The following is an 18,453-nucleotide window of genomic DNA, read 5'->3' on the forward strand; positions in this document are numbered from 1 at the left end:
AAAAAAACATCTCAAAAGGAACATCTCACACATATTAACACTCCATGTAATAAAAAACAACGGCGGAACGGAGATTGATTGTCCGTTATCAATCTTTGCGAGTGGGGGCGGATTTGCGCAATTAAGAGAGTCCCTCCAAATCTACCACTTGCTATTGTCCTTTAATCTCTGTATAGGTCCCAAAGTCCATTCCAGCGCTCCCTCGCCGTGGGGAGACCCCATTTGGCGACGTGGTGCTTCGTCCTCCTCCTGAGGTCCGCCAGGATCCTCTCCTCCAGCTCCCTCGCCCCCCACTTTATGTTGTGCCGGATGAGAGTGTTCCTCGCCTTCCACAGTCCTTGTTTTGTGAGGGACAGTAGCAGCCCCCACAGGTCCTGTGTCCCCTTGTCCAGTCTGGTGGGTGCCAGCCCCCAGCAGAATGTACTGGTAACTGAGCACTGCATCCTTTCCCAGGAGTTGCATAATGTTGTCCATTCTGCCCCACACCACCTTGGCGAAGAGGCAGCTCCAGAACACATGCTCCTGAGTCTCCTCGACAAAACACGTGTCCCGGGGGCAATGCGGATTCCTGGTTAGCGAGTGTCTGTAGAGGACCTCTCTGGTAGCCAGTCTCTTGTGCGCAGCCATCCAGTTGAGGTCCTTCAGTTGGTTGTCAAGTTCTTTGGGCTGTGTCCTTTCCCAGACTTGTCTGGGAACCTGCAGCCTTTCGTCAGCGACCAAATGCCCCCTCACCTCTTTGTACAGGGCTCTGTGGTTGGTGCAGAGCTCTGGCTGTCTCGTGGCCTCGTACCTCCTGCTCCACTTGACAGCGTGGGTGTAGAACTTCGGTCGCCTCTCTGCCTTGGGCCCAGTGTTTGACCACTGGACCAAGTGCCTCATCGGGACGGAGAGCCACAGCCTGACAAAGTACTGGTACTTGTGGCCAATGGGCTCCTGCAGCGCCCGACAGAGGTTGCAGTAGAAGATGCAGTCGAGTTTCAGGGGGAAATGTGGGACATCTCGAACCCCTTCCTTGACCGGCTGACACATCCGGTCTTCGAGTGATGTACTCGTACTTGCCGCCCCAGACGAGGCCGAAGATAATCCCTTGCAGCGCTCGTCTGAGTCTGGCCGGCAGCGGGTACACCACCGCCAGGTAAACCAAAGCCGGCAGGATGTCTGCTTTCAACACCATCACTTTCCCTGTGTAGGACAGCGACCGCGTTTTCCACAGACCCAGCTTCGCATTCACCTTGGCGATCCTCTTGGTCCAGTTGTTGGTCTCATTGTCCTGGCTCTGGAAGGAAACCCCCAGTATTTTGAGGGGCTCCGTGCAGAGCTTGAGATCCTCCGGCACTGTCGTCCTGTGCTTCCAGGGCCCGAAGAACTTCAGTTTTCTCTTTCGGCGGTTGAGTTTCGACCCCGAGGCTCTGGAGTATTGCTCCATGACCTGCAGGGCCCTCCTCAACCCCCTGTCCGACCTCAGGAACAGCGTTGTGTCGTCGGCGTACTGGGAGATCTTCAGGGTTTCCCCCGCGCCTCCCGGTATCTCCAGGCCGTCGATGACAGGGTCCCGTCTCACCGTCTCTGCTAAGGGCTCTTGAAGAGGAGATGATGCCCTCCCTCATGGTGTCTCCGAGTTTCCCCCGGCGGAAGATCCACTTCCACCAGATCTGCCGCCAGGGTGTCCCAGAAGCAGGTGTAGAATTCCTTGGGGAGTCCGTCCGGCCCCGGCACCTTGCCATTCTCCATGGACAAGAGCGCCGCCTTCAGCTCCTCGGCCGCGATCGGACCCTCCAAGTCCTCCCTCACCTCCTCCGGTACTCGTGCCTTCAGCTCTTCCAGAAAAGCATCGCCTGCCTCCACCTCCGTCTGCTTTTCTGAAAAGAGCTCTGTGTAGAAAGCAGTGGCCGCTTCTACCTTGTCGCTCTCGTCCAGCACTTCCTCTCCATCTCCCCGTCTCAGGCCGTGGATCACCCTCTTTTTCTGAGCTCCTCGGACCTGATTGAGTTTGCGGAGCCTCTCCTTCAGGTCCCGTGCCCGGGCTGAATTGAAGGCTCCTCCCCCGTTAGCCGAGCTGTACTCCTCCTCTAGTTGTCTCTGGAGTCGTGCAGCTTCCTTCCTCTCCCTGGCCGCCTTCCATCTACAGTACGTCTGCGCCAGGGTTCGGGTCCTGTCTTTCACCGACTCCCACCATTCCACCATGGAGCTGTAGCCGTCTCTCAGATCGACCCAGCTCGCGTAGTCTTTACGGAACAGTGCCTTGAAGTCGTCTTCCTCCAGTATCTCCCGGTTCAGCTTCCAGTACCCACGACCGAATGCCGGCAGGTTGGTGTTAGCCACCACCGTCAAGCGCTCGTGGCTGGAATACAACTCCGGGGACACCGTCGCCGACTCCAGGGAGCAGGTCGTGTGCAGAAAGATGTAGTCCAGGCGGCTGCACACTCCCCGGGAGTTTTTCCATGTCGTTCCGGCGTCGTTAGGCACCGTCTGAAACCGTCTACCAGGGAGAACTGCTTGAGTAGCGACTCCAGCTCTGCCGAGCTAGCGTCGCTCCCCTTCTCCCGGTCGACGTTGAAGTCCCCGCCAAGTACCACCTGTCTGTTGGTGGTGCAACAGCTGGTCAGGTCAGCAAACACTTCCTTCCGGATAGAGGGTTCCGTCGGAGCATAGACGTTAATTGCTCTCAACTTCTGCCCCCTCCAGTCGATGTCTGCGACCAGGATCCGGCCCTGCACCACCGAGAAGGAGGAAACCAGCGTCATCTCTGGGTTTCTGAGGAGGATTCTCACTCCGGAAGAGTGGACCCCTCCTACGCTCCAGCATGATTCTCCCTTCGTCCATTCCCTGGTGAATGTCAGCTTGTCGCTTTCATCCTTCAGGTGGACCTCCTGTAAGAAACAAACTGAGAAAGACTTTGAGACCAGATCATGAAAGACTCCCCATCTTTTCACCGGGTCTCTTAGCCCTCTCACGTTAGTTGTTAGAAAGGTAAGTTTCACAATCATGATTAAACAAGTGAAAGTTGAACCTCCTCTCTTTGTGCTTACAGTGGAAAACCTGGGAGTCTACATCTGGGCACTGTTTAGCCTAGATGTAACTCCTCTCGTTCGGGTCCTGGGGGGAATATGCTGGGCTCCCTCCAGGTCTCGCTGGGGACTGAAAGGTAAACATGCTGGACAGGTCCAGCCCTACCATCAGTCCCAGCTCCAGGGCGGCTTCAAAGTAATCTTGTCTTCCTCGAGGATACTCTCCGCCACCGCTTCGGAAAGGCTTTTTTCTTCCCTTTCTCCAGGAGTTTCGGGGACCTCCAGTTGCTCCTGGGCCTTGGGAGAGGGGGGCTCCATTTCCTGGGCTGCCTCTTCCTGTTGTTCCTGGGCCTCAGGGGAGGGGGTTCCGACTTCCTGGGCTGCCTCTTCCTGTTGTCCCTGGGCCTCGGGGGAGGGGATAACCTCTTCCTGGGCTGCCTCCTCCTGTTGTCCGTGGGACTCGGAGGAGGGGGGTTCCGTTTCCTGGGCTGTCACTTCCTGTCATCTTTGGGCCTCGGGGGGGGGGTTTCCATTTCCTGGGCTGCCTCCTCCGGTTGTTCCTGGGCCTCGGGGGAAGAAAGTTCCGTTTCCTCTAGGACGAGGAAACGGTTCTCCCTTACCACTGTAGGAAAACCGGCTCAGGGACGCCAAATATGTAAGAAAACCGGCTCAGGGACGCCAAATATGTAATCATAGTGGCTCTCTGAAGGCACCAGTTCTGTAGGGTTTGGGCATTTACTGAGACAATTATTAATTGTAGCAGTAAATCACAAAGTTGATTCTTTTGATGGCTTTAGAATCCAACCATGCGACATAACTCAAACAACACACACACACAGGTACTAATACACGAGGATACATTTATTAATACATAAAATATGCATGTAAACCTAACAGATCTTATCGAGAGGGTTATCAGAATACAAAAGATATATATTCAGTCAGTTACGAAGTGTTACACATATCAAGAGGACATACATTCAGTATATCATTCATTAAGACCGTTTCGTAAAGTGAACTTGGTTACAACTTCTACATTAGATACTCAAAACAAGAACATAACTCTTAGGAATTAAATTGATATCAACTGGTTGGGATTACAATTGAATTCTCGAGCAGTAATGCAGTGAAGTTGAATACTCATCCAATCTCTGGGGATTCAGATCTCCTGCGGGCACAAAGAAACAGTTGCAGGCTGTTGCTGTCCAATCTGCGCTCTCTGGCTCGGTGCCAGGCTGTGCTGTGCGGCTTGCGACGGAGCGCTGCTGATGCCCGCTGGCCGGCTAGTTAGTGTTGGCTTTAACTAGCAAAGTTTGTGCACAGGAGAAAAGATGACTGTGGGTCCCAGCAAGTCAGGAAGAGGACCGGTTCGTTCCTGATGAAGAGCTAGTTCTGAATAGTGATTCAGCTGTCCACAGTTCCGACCTGTTCACGAGGCCTGCTGCTGGTTACTCTCTGGCAACCTCCACTCTAGACTCTTCGAACAAAGGAAGGTTCTGGCACTCGGACACACTGGCCGTTCCGTGGTTGTCCGGGCTGAGTCTCAGGATGGTCAGGAGGCGCTCTGCGAGAATGTCCTGCCCTTGGGAGCCTTCTGCTCCCGGGCCGTCCTGCCCTGGAATTCTCCTTTGAATTCCCTTTAGAACAGTCCACAGAATCCTCTCCAGAATCTTACTGAATCTTACTGAATCTCGTGTTGCCTGTTTTTACCTGGAGGAACTTCAGCTCATTGATTGGCTGAAAGTTCCATGGGCAACAGAGTCCCATGTGGGTTACTCGGCCCTACCAGTCCCTGATTGGTTGATCAAGGTGAGATATGAGTCACTTACTCCTGACACTTAGGAATGCAGTCCAGATGTCCAACTGGCACTCCCTAGACAGATAGGTGCCAATGGGTGACCATTGATCATGATAGCCAGGCTTAGCTAAGTGCATCCCCCTTTGGGAGCTGTCCTTATCAAAAGAAAACATCTTAAATCAGCCTGCATGAATGGTTTCTCTGTGGCTGCACCACAGAGATGAACAGAGAAATGGGGCCTCATTTGGGAAGCTCAGAAACACTTAATTCTGCCTTATTATTAAGCCTCGCCGCTACACCACTCTTTTCTTTTGTCCTTCCGAAGGTGGATCCTCTTTCCCTTCTTGCTGGGAGTTATCCAGGGCCCTTCCTCCGGTCAGCCATTTTGTCCGTCGTCCTGGCGGCCATCTTGAGGCACTGGTGCGGCTGGGGTGTGGCCTCGGCAGTTTCGGTTCTCTGCGGGGGAGGTGCGGGGTCTTTGTTCTCACCTCTCTCCCTTTGTCTTGAGACCGGTTTCTGCTGGTCGGCTTCCACCACCTGCGCAAACGAAGGTTTGCTTACCTTGCATTAGTGAAGGAGGTGTCCCTCGGCGCCGCATCCATCGCAATTTTTGGCTGCCCGGCAGGTTTTTGCCAGGTCCCCTCTTTGTTACAGTTGTGACATCTGACGATGTCACACATGTTCTCCTTGTGGCCGGACTGTCTGCACTTCTTGCAGAAATCCGGCATCCTGGGGTAGTAAAGGTACCCCCTGTCGGCTCAGATGTTGAAGCGGGCCGGGGGGTGCTGGAAACCGTCGACACCCTCTAGGTCCTCTTTCAGGAGGACTCGGTACTGGCGTTTGCCGTACCAGACGCCGCAACTGTCCCTGATCTCCGTCGGTTTGCCCACCACAGTTACATACCTCCCTAGGTACGCTGTTACCAGTGCCATTGGTACGTAGGGGTTGTACGTGAGGATTGTGATGGTCCTCTGGTTTGTCTTCCTCATAGGCTCCGGCCTGAAATCAGAAAAACGGGGGTGCTTACCTTTCTCTCTGATCATTTTCGTTGCCTTTTCATATGAGGCGTCCGTGGCTATGTAGGCCTCCATGTATCTCTCTGCCTTGTTGTCTTGCAGGCAGTAGAGATCTCCGGCCACCAACTGCAGGATCCCTCTCAGGAAGGTAATGAAAAAGGATTTCGCAGTTGGCATCGTCTCTGTTTTCTTGGTCCAGTGGAACCGGATCAGTGTCTTCTTGTCTGCCATCTGGAAAGGAGAAAAAAGAAAAAAGGAGAGAAAGAGAGAGAGCAAGGTCCTGTGGAGAGGACGGTTTAGCTGCTAAAGGAGCAGCGAGTGAGCCCTGGACTTTGTCCTTGTGGGCAAAGCCCAGCTAGGTGCAGGCGCAGGAGGAGAGAGAGAGAGGGAGTGGATAGCGCTTCTGAGTCTCGAGGAAGAAAGCAAGCACCGCGGGCAGGCCACGAGTACCTACTCCCAGCCAAGAGGCCAAGGAGGTGGAGCAAGAGAAAGGGGGAGGGGAGAGGAGAGAGCAGAGAGAGAGAACGTTGCTGCCGGATCCCAACCAGCTCAGCTGCTGCTTGGCCTTAACCCCCTAGGCTCAACCTAGGGCGATACCAGCTCAAGCACTCTTCAGGATCTTCGATCGCCTTCTAGAACTTTGGAAAGACAAGAACTGCGGGCATGCCACTTGAACTTGATCTTAGCCAAAAGGCCGATAAAATTGGATTCCAGCTCACTGGCCCTGCAAAACTTAGTTCAAGACTTTAAACTCTCAGACACATATAGATGTATATATCCCACAACAGCAGGATATACATGGTCAGGGAGGAATAGCAGCTCCAGAATTGACTATTGCTTTGTCTCAGAGAGAGTGAAAGTTGTTGGGGTCACTCTTCAGCCTGTCTTCTTCTCAGATCATCAGGCTTTAGGGTGTAGAGTGGAACTCCAGGGAGGGCCCAGGCCTCTGGAAACTCAACACAAAGCTGCTAGAGAACGAGGGGGTAGTATCCCGCTACAAGGAGAAACTATCACAGTGGCTGTCCTTGCAGTGTCTGTACGGGTCAGTAAGAGAGTGGTGGGAGGAGGTGAAGGTGAGGACAAAGGCCTTTTTCATGGCTGAGGGAAGGAAGGCTGCTGCCAGACAGAGAGGAGTGCTAGCCAGGAAACAGAGGCAGCTGCAGCGTCTCTACACGATGCTGCACAGTGGCTTCGATGTGCTTGAGGATATCACCCTTTTAAAAAAGGACATCCGGAGCATAGCCGAAGAAAGCAGTCGAGGAGTGCTGTTAAGAAGCAGAGTGCAGTTCTTGGAAGAAAATGAGAAGTGTACTCGCTTCTTTTTCAGGAAAGTGGTAGGCTCCAAGTCTGTCATGGAAAGTGTAGTTGATGAGGAGGGAAGAGAGAGTACAGAGCTGAGTGCTATCCTCTCCTGCATCGAGGCCTTCTTGTCACGGACGTCCAAAGGGACTAACTGTGGGGAGCAGGAGTGCGGAAAAAGACCCATATGCATAGCGGCGAGAAGGGAAAAAGGCCCGGGCTCATTAGTGCAAAGAGTTCAGGAATGCCGTATAGAAACCTGTGCCCTCAGGGAGCGGACGTGGGGCGCCCTGGTGCTAGGCGGGTCTCAGGACATCCGAACGTCAGTGCTGAGCGAGGACAGAGTGCAAGACCCGGAAATATATAGCCCAAGGGAAAGAGAGGGACAGGAAGGACAGCAGACCAGGAACTAGGGACAGGACAGAGAAGGACCGCCCTCTGGCTGCAGAGGGCGTGACACTTCTACTCAAGACTGTACAGCTCTACAGAGGTAAAGGATGAAGAAATTCATTTTTTTACCTCAAACCTAGAAAACGTTTTGAGTGAAGAAGATAGGGAAGTACTTGAGGGGAATTTGACAGTAGAAGAGCTGAGAGGCTATGGAGAGCTTACAGAAGGGGAAAACTCCGGGTGCTGACAGGCTCCCTAAAGGGGCGTCTGCTTTTACTACTTGCATGAAGAAAAAAAAAAGCCAATCCATGTGAACGAACGGCGCTTTACAGAGGAGTACTGCCTGACTGGATCGTTGATGAACGACAGAGGTCACTCCGACCTCTTCTCGGTTTTCTTCAATGACTTACTAAGGATCTTCTTCACATTCGCCCATGCAGGGGAAGCCAGTTACACCAAAGCAAACACAGGAAAGTGCAATTCAAGCAGAGACCAGGAGAGACTTGTTTACACCGAGAGTGGGCGGAGAATGGAACAATGCGCCCAGCCCTGTTGCTGGAGCCGATTCTTGATGAGATCTTGGGCTCACTAAGAAGCCCCCGCTGGATGCTAATCTTTCTGTTGTTCTTGCAGGTCCTGCACTGCATTTGAGCCAACAGAGCTCGTCCTGGTCTGTCGGCACAGCCCAATTGCGAATGATCTGCTCCGTGTACAGAAGGAACGTGCGTTTGGTACAAGAGTGCATGAAGGCACCGGAAATACATTGGCAACAAATGACCGGTCGCTCAAGACCTCTGTGAAGTACAGGAGCGTGCAAAACGATGCTGTTTCCGCCCAGTCTCGAACCGGGGACTTTTCAGGTGTTAGGCTGACGTGACAGCCTCTACACTACGGAAACCAGCAGGGACTGCTGCTGGTGTCTCGCTTGCATTTCAGGCTGAGAAAGGGAAGCGTCACTTTAGGAAGGGGGTGCTGCAGAGAGGAACAGAGGCCTCCATGAAACAAAACGCTGAAACGAGAAAGGGAAGCGTCACTTTAGGAAGGGGGTGCTGCAGAGAGAAACTGAGGGCTCCATGAAACAAAACGCTGAAACCCGGGATCGAACCAGGGACCTTTAAATCTTCAGTCTAACACTCTCCACACCCACCTGCTCCAGCCTTCCTGTGTTGTGGCATGAGCGCACCAAGAGTAGTGGGAGAGTGTTGCAGGAACGTCACTCAGAAGGAAAGCCACCCAGGTGCGCCCTCTGAGCTCTGTCCAGCGCATCTTCCTCGCATGGACTCCTGCCTGCGACGGGCAGGAAACAATTAGCAAGAACAACGCCCCATGGGTGTCTCATGACCACAACTTAAGTTGTGAAAGGTGCAGGTGTGAGGGGTTGCCGGGCTACTTTGGAGCAGAGCTTGGGCGGAGGGGGGGCGGGAAAGCAGACAAAGAGGTGACACCTCAAGGTCTGCACGATCACAGCTCTCCGCCAACCCAGGCTTCCGCTCGATAAGCTACTGGACACACCCGCCCCTCCTCACACAGACCGTGGAAAAGCCCCCGAGTGGGAGGGCTCTCTCTTCCTCCCAGGAGCCCTTGGACACGACGCACAGAAAGGGCGGGGGGAGCTGCCGCCTGCAAACACGGCTCCAGGCAGGACTCCACTCCGCAGGAGCTGCAGAGCAGAGCAGAGGAGATGGGGGCAGCTTAGCTCCTGTGCAGAGACCTGAGCTGTTGTTGCTGCGGACGCTGTCTTTTCTGTTCTCGGGGTAGGACATCAGGAAGCACATTGAAGCGCTGCGACATGCACTGTACAGATCCCGCCACTACTGGGCCCGATTTCCCCGGATCGAAACCGGGCTGAAACAGGCCTGTTTCGTTTGTTGCCACGCACACTGTTTGGGGATTCGCCTAGCGCTGTGATCGAAAAGACCCACTCACCTCTTAGTGTGGCGGGATCTGCACAGTGGATGTCGCAGCGCATCCTGCTTTCACTTCAATGCACGTCCTGATGTACCCCGGTCTCCCGCGTGACAGGTGGGGATACTCGCCACTATACTAACGAGGAAGACATCGCTCTCTGCTTAGTGTGCAAAACACTTACTTGCAGCATTGTGGGTGCTGTGGTTTAAATGCTATTGGTTTGTGAACAGAATACCCCTATCCCAGTGCATTGTGCCACATTAAATAAACGCACGAGAAAAAGAGATTCAGAACGCAAAGCTGTGTCAGTGTTCTGTGTAAAAAATCGGTTTGAACATCATGGGAGCTGTTTTTAATAAGCTGCTGAGTAAAGAATATTTTAATCTTCCTGCTGTCAGTAGTATTGTGCATATAGTTGACTCTTACCTGAATGAAAACAGGACGTAAAGAAAGGGTTTCAGAATTCAGACAAAGCTTTATTCGCATGCTTACAGTCTGAGTAATTGGAGACTGCACTATTCTGTTGCCTATAGTCATATACGGGTTTTTCGCATGAAGCCGTATTGAACAGTATTTCTCGCGTTGTGATCTTGTGTATACAGCGGTCCCCCAGGTTCCAGTTAGTGCGTAATTACGCATCGATGAAAAACCGGAGGTTTAAAAAAAGATAATTAGCTCACTGATACTTTGATGTAGAGGCTGTGGAAATATCCACATGTCGTGGTCTTTAAAATGTATTTGGTTTGAAGGCGTTCTGTGCTTCCGTTGCGAAGATATGGACAAAAGAATATTCGTGATTGGTCAAAAAAATGTCATATAAACGAAAAAGTAAAGGCTGAGAAAGCATTCACAATGTATTTTATACACAAAGCAAGTATTCTCGCGATTCTAAGAGGTTTCGTGTAGACGCTACAGGCGTGCCAAAATCGTTTTCGAACTTCAAGCTAACTTTACTCCGGTCTGGTACCGTAGGTCACGTAGGTTAAAATCCCAGTCATGTTTTTTTTCCTATCTTGTGGTTCATAACGTACCATTTCAGACTATCACAAAGGGCTTGATTTCGTTGAATGCATGTATTCATTTCCTTTCTGGAAAACTTGTATTTCAAGAAATTCACACAGCTTGCGAGAAATGAAATTCAATTCTTGATTATCAGTGCAGAAGAAATATTACCAGCTTAACCTGAAAGTTGTGATGCGAGACACAGACCCACCATTCCATCTGTGTGGCGCGTTCGGTTGTTCACTGAAAAGTTGGTGGTTGGAGTCCACCCAGAGACGTGTTTCTTATGTGATGTAAACATTGTCTTCGCAAAGGTCGATTGGATTTCTCAGCGAAACCTTAACCATTTTAATATTTGCAAGAAATGCGAGTGCTTAACAGGTTTCAGAATCACCGGGAAATGTCCAATTACTGTATGCCCAACATCGCAACTCCCCAGAAAACCATATTCACCCAAGAAAAAGTCGAGTCGTCATTTATACCCCCGTTGCATCCTCTGCTGAAATATTTTAAAAATACAATGCAGATTTGTTTAAGAACATGCAAGCATTGTTACATTAGCACTGTGCATTTGGACTTCGATATTTTGACATATTTACCTTAATTTTAAACATAAATACTGTACAATCTATTGTAATTTTGTTGTACTATTAAAATATGTTAGCTGAGGATGCAAAGGGGTGAAAGGGAAAGGTCAGAGGGTGTAGTAACACCAAGGTTAGGATTGGTGGAGGTGATAAGGGTGTTGATGGTTTTTCTCTGTAGAGGATTTTGAGTTTTTTTTCCTTCTCTGAAGTGAGAAACTGGAAGAGTTGGGAGTTGAGGGATCTGATGAGGTTAGTTATGTAAGGAAGTTGATGTGGAGCTGTTAGCTGTAAAAACTCCTTAATGTCTTTGATGTTGTCATCAGCGATAAACTGCACTCAGCAAAGATAAAAAGAAAATTATCTTTGCTTACTGCCCTGTCTTTCTTACACCTGAAGAAGGCTCCACAGCCGAAACATTGTGATTCTTTTCTTTTCAGCAGGAATAGTCCTTTACTTGTTCCTTTGCAGCCTACGCATGCTGACGCAGCTACTCACCCGATATCTAACATTCTATAATCACAACTATGAATATCCACTTTGGGTATTTTTTCGATGATTATTTATTATTATTATTTATTCTGTCATTGAAGCATATTTTATGTCATACTGAAGTGTCATAATCACTGAAAAAATATTTTTTTCATTTAGAAAGTAAGAAAATGATAAATCACTAGGAATTGCATTTAGCCTGTTCTGATCTAGATTTTCTAAATACTTTAACATGCCATGTTCACAATGTCACAACTCATAAATGAAACAGTGAATTGTTGTAATTACAAAAGTACATAGTGTCGGGACATTGAGATGTTTTGGTAATGAGGATGGAGGGACATGCAATGTTCACAGGGTCAAATTTATAAAATGCTACAGTAAAATTTCTTGTATTTCGGGATTATGAGAGCCTGTTACATTGTGTCTCACACCTCAGTGTCAGAATTTTGAGACATTTTTATAACCAGGGGTAGGTCCATAGCAATAAGCAGAAAGTGCGATCATCCTTTGCTCATCCTCGGTTAACCATATATTCTCATATGCCATGTTCTGAATGTCCCATTTAAAACTGCTATATTAAAATTAAGACTTTTTATGATCAGAAGGCAAGGTTGTGGTAAATATGCATAAAGTGCAAGTGAACTTATGTTTTGCCTTTGTCTTGTTATTGTGAGTTTTGAAAATTGGTTTTCGATTTTCTGAAATGTGTTTCACACAAAAATGCAATTTGGATAGTCACTACTTATATATTCCCCTTTACTGAGGATATGTACAGTAATCCATCCCGATTAGTACTTTTAAAAATTACTGTAGAGAGCCATCAGAAAGGGAATGAAAACTTGCATTAAACAAAATCAAGCTGCATGTAATCATCCATAGTGATACATTTTGTAAGACAAGACAAGAAGAAAGACACTGCTGGGATTTGAACACAGAATCTCCTGTTTAATAGGAAAACACTTTAACCAAATCAGCCAAGATGCTGTCAGAGTATTAACATCATGTCTGCATCAGTGATTACAGCTGACTATCGCTGGAGGACAGTTCACTGTGAACAAGTCAGCCTGCATAATGAGGGGAAGAGACCAGCCTCTGTGATGCACTATAGAGTTACACTAACCTTCTATCCAACTGTTCTATGCTGCATTCTACCCTAATGGTAAATATTGATTTCCGTGCGTGTAATATTAATTTTTTTGTCAAATATTATCAAGCACAAATTTTGTTGTTGAAAATAAGCCTTATGGTTTTCAATGTTGTGATCCTTTTCCCCCACTGTCACCCAAATTGATACACTGTGCTTTGACAATTCTTCAGGCGATATTGTTTAGAGGAGCTCAGTAGAATTAGTTTGCGTATATAAAGTATTTATTTTCCCTTTAATCCTTTAAAACATATTACATTTTCAAAATATTGTATCTTTCTTCCTACTAATTGTAGCAGCAATGCTTGTTAATAAGACAGAATTAAGTGTTGCTGTGCTTTCCCAAATGAGGCCCCATCTCTCTCTTCATCTCTGTGGTGCAGCCACAGAGAAGCTATTCAGGCAGGCTGATTTAAAGATGTTTTCTTTTGATAAGGGACAGCTCCCAAATGGGGATGCATTTAGCTAAGTCTGGCTATCATGATCAATGGGCATCCATTGGCGCCTATCTGTCTAGGGAGTGCCAGATGGACATCTGGACTGCATTCCTAAGTGTCAGGAGTAAGTGACTCATATCTCACCTTCATCAACCAATCAGGGACTGGTAGGGCCGAGTAACCCACGTGGGTCTCTGATGCCCATGAAACTTTCATCCAATAAACGAGCTGAAGTTCCTCCAGGTAAAAACAGGCAACACAGAGCTCCAAGACTATTCTAAAGGGAATTCAAAGGAGAATTCCAGGGCTGTGAGACAATTCCAGGGCGGGACGGCCCAGGAGCAGAAAGGCTCCCAAGGGCAGAACATTCTCGCAGCGCGCCTCCTGACCATCCTGAGACTCAGCCTGGACAACCACGGAACGGCCAGTGTGTCCGAGTGCCAGAACTTTGCTTTTTTCTAAGAGTCGAGAGCGGAGGTTGCCAGAGAGTAACCAAACGATCCACCCGAGGTTAGCACCAGCAGCAGGCCTCGTGAACAGGTCGGAACTGTGGACAGCTGAATCACTATTCAGAACTATCGCTTCATCAGGAACGAACTGGTCTTCTTCCTGACCTGCTGGGACCCACAGTCATCTTTTCTCCTGTGCACAAACTTCACTAGTTTCAGCCAAAACTAACTAGCCGGTCTTCAGAGAGCATCAGCAGCGCAACGTCGTGTGATCCACTGTCCCAGCCTGAGGAACAGACAGTCAGCCCGTCTCTCAATAATAATAATACGGTGTGTGATCTCCTGTCCCAACCTGAGGAACAGACAGGAGTGAGCCAGTCTCTCAATAATAATAATACAGTGTGTGACTTCCTTTCCCAGCCTGAGGAAAAGACAGTGAGCCTGTCTCTCAATAATAATAATACAGTGTGTGATCTCCTGTCCCAGCCTGAGGAGCAGACAGCGAGCCTGTCTCTCAATAATAATAATACAGTGTGTCATTTCCTGCCCCAGCCAGAGGAACAGACAGTGAACATGTCTCTCAACAATAATATAAATAAACTGTGTGATCTCCTGTCCCAGCCTGTGGAACAGACAGTGAGCCTGTCTCTCAATAATAATAAAACAAATTTTGATCTCCTGTCCCAGCCTGGGTAACAGACACTAAACCTGTCTCTCAATAATAATAATCCAGTGTGTGATCTCCTGTCTTAGCCTGAGGAACAGACAGTGATCCTGTCTCTCAATAATAATAATCCAGTGTGGAATATCCTTTCCCAGTCTGAGGAACAGACAGTGATCATGTCTCTCAACAATAATATTAATAAACTGTGTGATCTCCTGTCCCTGTCTGAGGAACAGACAGTGAGCCTGTATCTCAATAATAATAATACATTGAGTGATGTCCTGTCCCAGCCTGGGGAACAGACAGTGAGCCTGTCTCTCAATAATAATAATACATTGAGTGATGTCCTGTCCCAGCCTGGGGAACAGACAGTGAGCCTGTCTCTCAATAATAATAATACAGTGTGTGATCTTCTGTCCCAGTCTGGGGAATTGAAAGTGAGCCTGTCTCTCAGTAATAATAATATAGTGTGTGATCCACTGTCCCATCTTGAGGAACAGACAGGAGTGAGCCAGTCTCTCAATAATAATAAAGCAGATTATCATCTCCTGTCCCAGCCTAAGGAACAGTCAAGAAAGAGCAAATCTCTCGATAATAATAATACAGTGTGTGATCTCCTGTCCAAATCTGAGGAACAATCAGTGAGCCTGTCTCTCAATAATAATAATACAGTTTTTGATCTCCTGTCCCAGCATGAGGAACACTGAGCCTGTCTCTCATTACTAATAATACAGTGTGTTATTTCCTGCCAAAGCCAGAGGAACAGACAGTGAGCATGTCTCTCAACAATAATATTAATAAACCGTGTGATCTCCTGTCCCAGTCGGAGGAACAGACAGTGAACCTATCTCTCAATAATAATAATACAGAGTGTGATCTCCTGTCCCAGCATGAGGAACAGACAGTGAGCCTGTCTCTCAATAATAATAATAATAAAGTGTGATCTCTTGTCCCAGCCTGAGGAACAGTGAGCCTGTCTATCAATAATAATAATACAGTGTGTGATCTCCTGTCCCAGCCTGAGGAACAGACAGTGAACCTGTCTCTCAATAATAATAATAATACAGTGTGTGACCTCCTGTCCCAGCCTGAGGAAGAGACAGTGAGCCTGTCTCTCAATAAAAATAATACAGTGTGTGATCTCCTGTCCCAGCATGAGGAACAGACAGTGAGCTTGTCTCTCAATAATAATATAGTGTGTGATCTTCTGTCCCAGTCTGGGGAAAAGAAAGTGAGCCTGTCTCTCAGTTATAATAATATAGTATGTGATCCACTGTCCCAGCCTGAGGAACAGACAGGAGTGAGCCAGTCTCTCAATAATAATAAAGCAGATTATGATCTCCTGTCCCAGCCTAAGGAACAGTCAGGAAAGAGCAGGTCTCTCGATAATAATAATACAGTGTGTGATCTCCTGTCCCAGCCTGAGGAACAGACAGTGAACCTGTCTCTCAATAATAATAATACAGTGTATGACTTCCTGTCCTAGCCTGAGGAACAGACAGTGAGCCTGTCTCTCAATAATAATAATAATACAGTGTGTGATCTCCTGTCCCAGCCTGAGGAACAGACAGTGAACCTGTCTCTCAATAATAATAATACAGTGTATGACTTCCTGTCCTAGCCTGAGGAACAGACAGTGAGCCTGTCTCTCAATAATAATAATAATACAGTGTGTGATCTCCTGTCCCAGCCTGAGGAACAGACAGTGAACCTGTCTCTCAATAATAATAATACAGTGTATGACTTCCTGTCCTAGCCTGAGGAACAGACAGTGAGCCTGAAATAGAGTGGGGACGAAGGCAGTGAAGAGAGAGAATGTGGGAAGAAGAGAAAAACGCAAGGGAAAAAAGCAGCGTCGAAAAAAGAGGTGACGGAGCTGTCCTCTCTATAAGAAAGGTGCCATTGAGCCCTGCTCTCGCTTACGGCCACACCCCCTTGAGCAGGCCCTCTGACGTCACAGGGGCCGTGGTCAGCGTGAGAGCAGGAAGAAGGAGAGGAATAGAGCATTTGTTTGTCTCAAGTAAGACTTTGTTTTTTGTGAATTTTTGTGGTTTTTTGTGAATTTTTGGTTGATTTTTGAAGCCCTCCCCTTCAGCCTAGCGCTGTTTGGGGAGGGGAGAGACTTTTGGTTTTTTGTTGTTGCTTTTTTGTTGCTTTCTGAGTCCTGTTTGTGTTTTAATGGAATGAAAAAACATGGAGGCAGAGAATGTTATTGTAGTGGAGGAGGAGAGTGGTGTAGGAAAGAGAAGGATGAGGAATTCGGATCGACCCCCCCGGCGGGTTTTTGCAAGGGCGCATACTGTTGTGGTGGATGTGAGCGGTGTTGAGAAACCATCTGCGGGTGCTATTATCGCAGCGGTGCATGGCGTCTGTGGGGAGGGCTCTCTTTTTGCCTGCCGCCCCCAGACGCCAAAAGAGTTTGAACTGACTCTGTACTCAAAAGAACACGCAGACCCTGCCGCTGGCTGGAGCAGAAGGAGGTAGTGGTTTCCTTCCTCCACCTCCCGGCATATATCTCAGACGAGACTATCAAGGAGAAGCTGAGTAGCTGGGGGGTGAGAGTGATTTCGGACATCAGGATGCGCCACTACCCTGGGACCACCATTGCTGATGGCATGTAGCCTCGTTGCCATACAGCACCCGCTTCGCCACGGCAGAGGGGGACCAGTACTTCAGGGTCCTCCACGACCAGCAACAAAGGGTGTGTCATGTCTGCCTGGACTCGGGGCACATTGCCAAGGACTGCCCCGAGTTCCTCTGCTATGAGTGCAGACAGCCCGGCCACTGCGCCAGGAACTGCACCGCTGCCAAGTGCCCGGACTGCCTCCATGCGCTCATGAGCTGCAACTGCGAGCCGGAGCCGGAAGATCCAGCCGGAGCAGGAGCAGCTGCCCGCAACGCCGAGGGGGTTGAAGATGGACTACGAGTGGCCGCTGCAGCTGAGCATGGAGAGTTGCCAGCAGCGGCGCCCCAGGACCCCAGTGAGCCAGCAACGCCCCAGCCGGTGATAGGGGAGAGGCAGAGGGAGGCCCCTCCAATCCTGGGTACAGCGCAGCAGAAAGGAGCCGGGGACCAGCCAGCATCTCCACCAGCAGGGGCGCCCCGTTGCCCTAACAATCCTGCTGCATCCCACTCTGTGCCGCAAGAGAAGCAGAGGGAGGTTGCTCCACAACATGCGGCGGTGCAGCGTGGTGCAGCTGAGATCCTACGGGCACCACCACCACCAGAGGCGGCCCCTCAGCGTACCAGTGGGCTTTTGACACCCCAGCCTGTGCAGGGAGAGAGGCAGAGGGAGGAGGCGACGGCACCAGCACCACCACCACCATCACCGTCAGCGGTTCCCCAGCTTACCAGTGAGCCAGCAGGGCCCTCTTCTGGGTCCAGGCATGAGAAGCCTGCTGGGGTCAGCAAAGGCGATGCTGCGAGGCGTGTGACCAAGCGGCAGCGGCAACGGCGACAAGAGCCTGGCAAGGTGTACATAGGCCCAGACAAAAAGACGCCCGAGGACCCAGAGGAGCCTGAGGGGAAGCGCCCGGTTGCCCTGCAGCGGCCACAAGACACCGGCCTGCCAGGTGAGGGAGCCTCTTCAATACTCGGTCAGGCACTGTTGGCAGAGACTGAGGAAGGGGAGTTGGATATGGTCATGGGAGGAGAGGTAGGGGAAGTGGTGGAAGTAGGAATGGAGGATGGGTGTCTGGAGATGGATGGGGCAGGGACGGAGGAGGGGTATTACAGGGCATGAAGATGGAGGGGGAAGGGGAGGTGGTGGAGATGGATGGGGTGGAGAGGGAGGACAGGGAGGAGGGGGAGGGGAGTGGGCAAGCCGGGGTACAACCGCCTGGGCCCTCGAAGGCTGGGATCCAGTGGCACCACGTCAGGCCTCAGCCCAACCTCAAGCCCAGTTCAAGAGTTGTCCGCAGACCCATCCCTGATGTCTCTGCGGTGGCGGAGACAGGAGGTGGGGAGGAAGCGGCAAGTGTTGGCAATGAGAATGTGGCAGAAAGGGCGGGGGAACTGTCGCGCGGGCCGGAGAATTAATTTCACTCTTATGGCCATATGCGTGATGGCAACTTTCGCCTCTTTAAACGCCAACGGGCTGAGGGACTGAGCAAAGCTGGGGGCAGTGTTAGCTCTGCTGGGGCGGACGGATGTTGTCTGCCTCCAGGAGACCTTCTGGGACGAGGAGTGTGTCCGGAAGGTGCGAGCACAGTGGGACGGGGAGCTGTTTTACAGCAACGCCTCCAGCCTGTGCAGGAGGG

This window comes from Lepisosteus oculatus, chromosome 14, assembly GCF_040954835.1.
Source record: "Lepisosteus oculatus isolate fLepOcu1 chromosome 14, fLepOcu1.hap2, whole genome shotgun sequence".
NCBI lineage: Eukaryota > Metazoa > Chordata > Actinopteri > Semionotiformes > Lepisosteidae > Lepisosteus > Lepisosteus oculatus.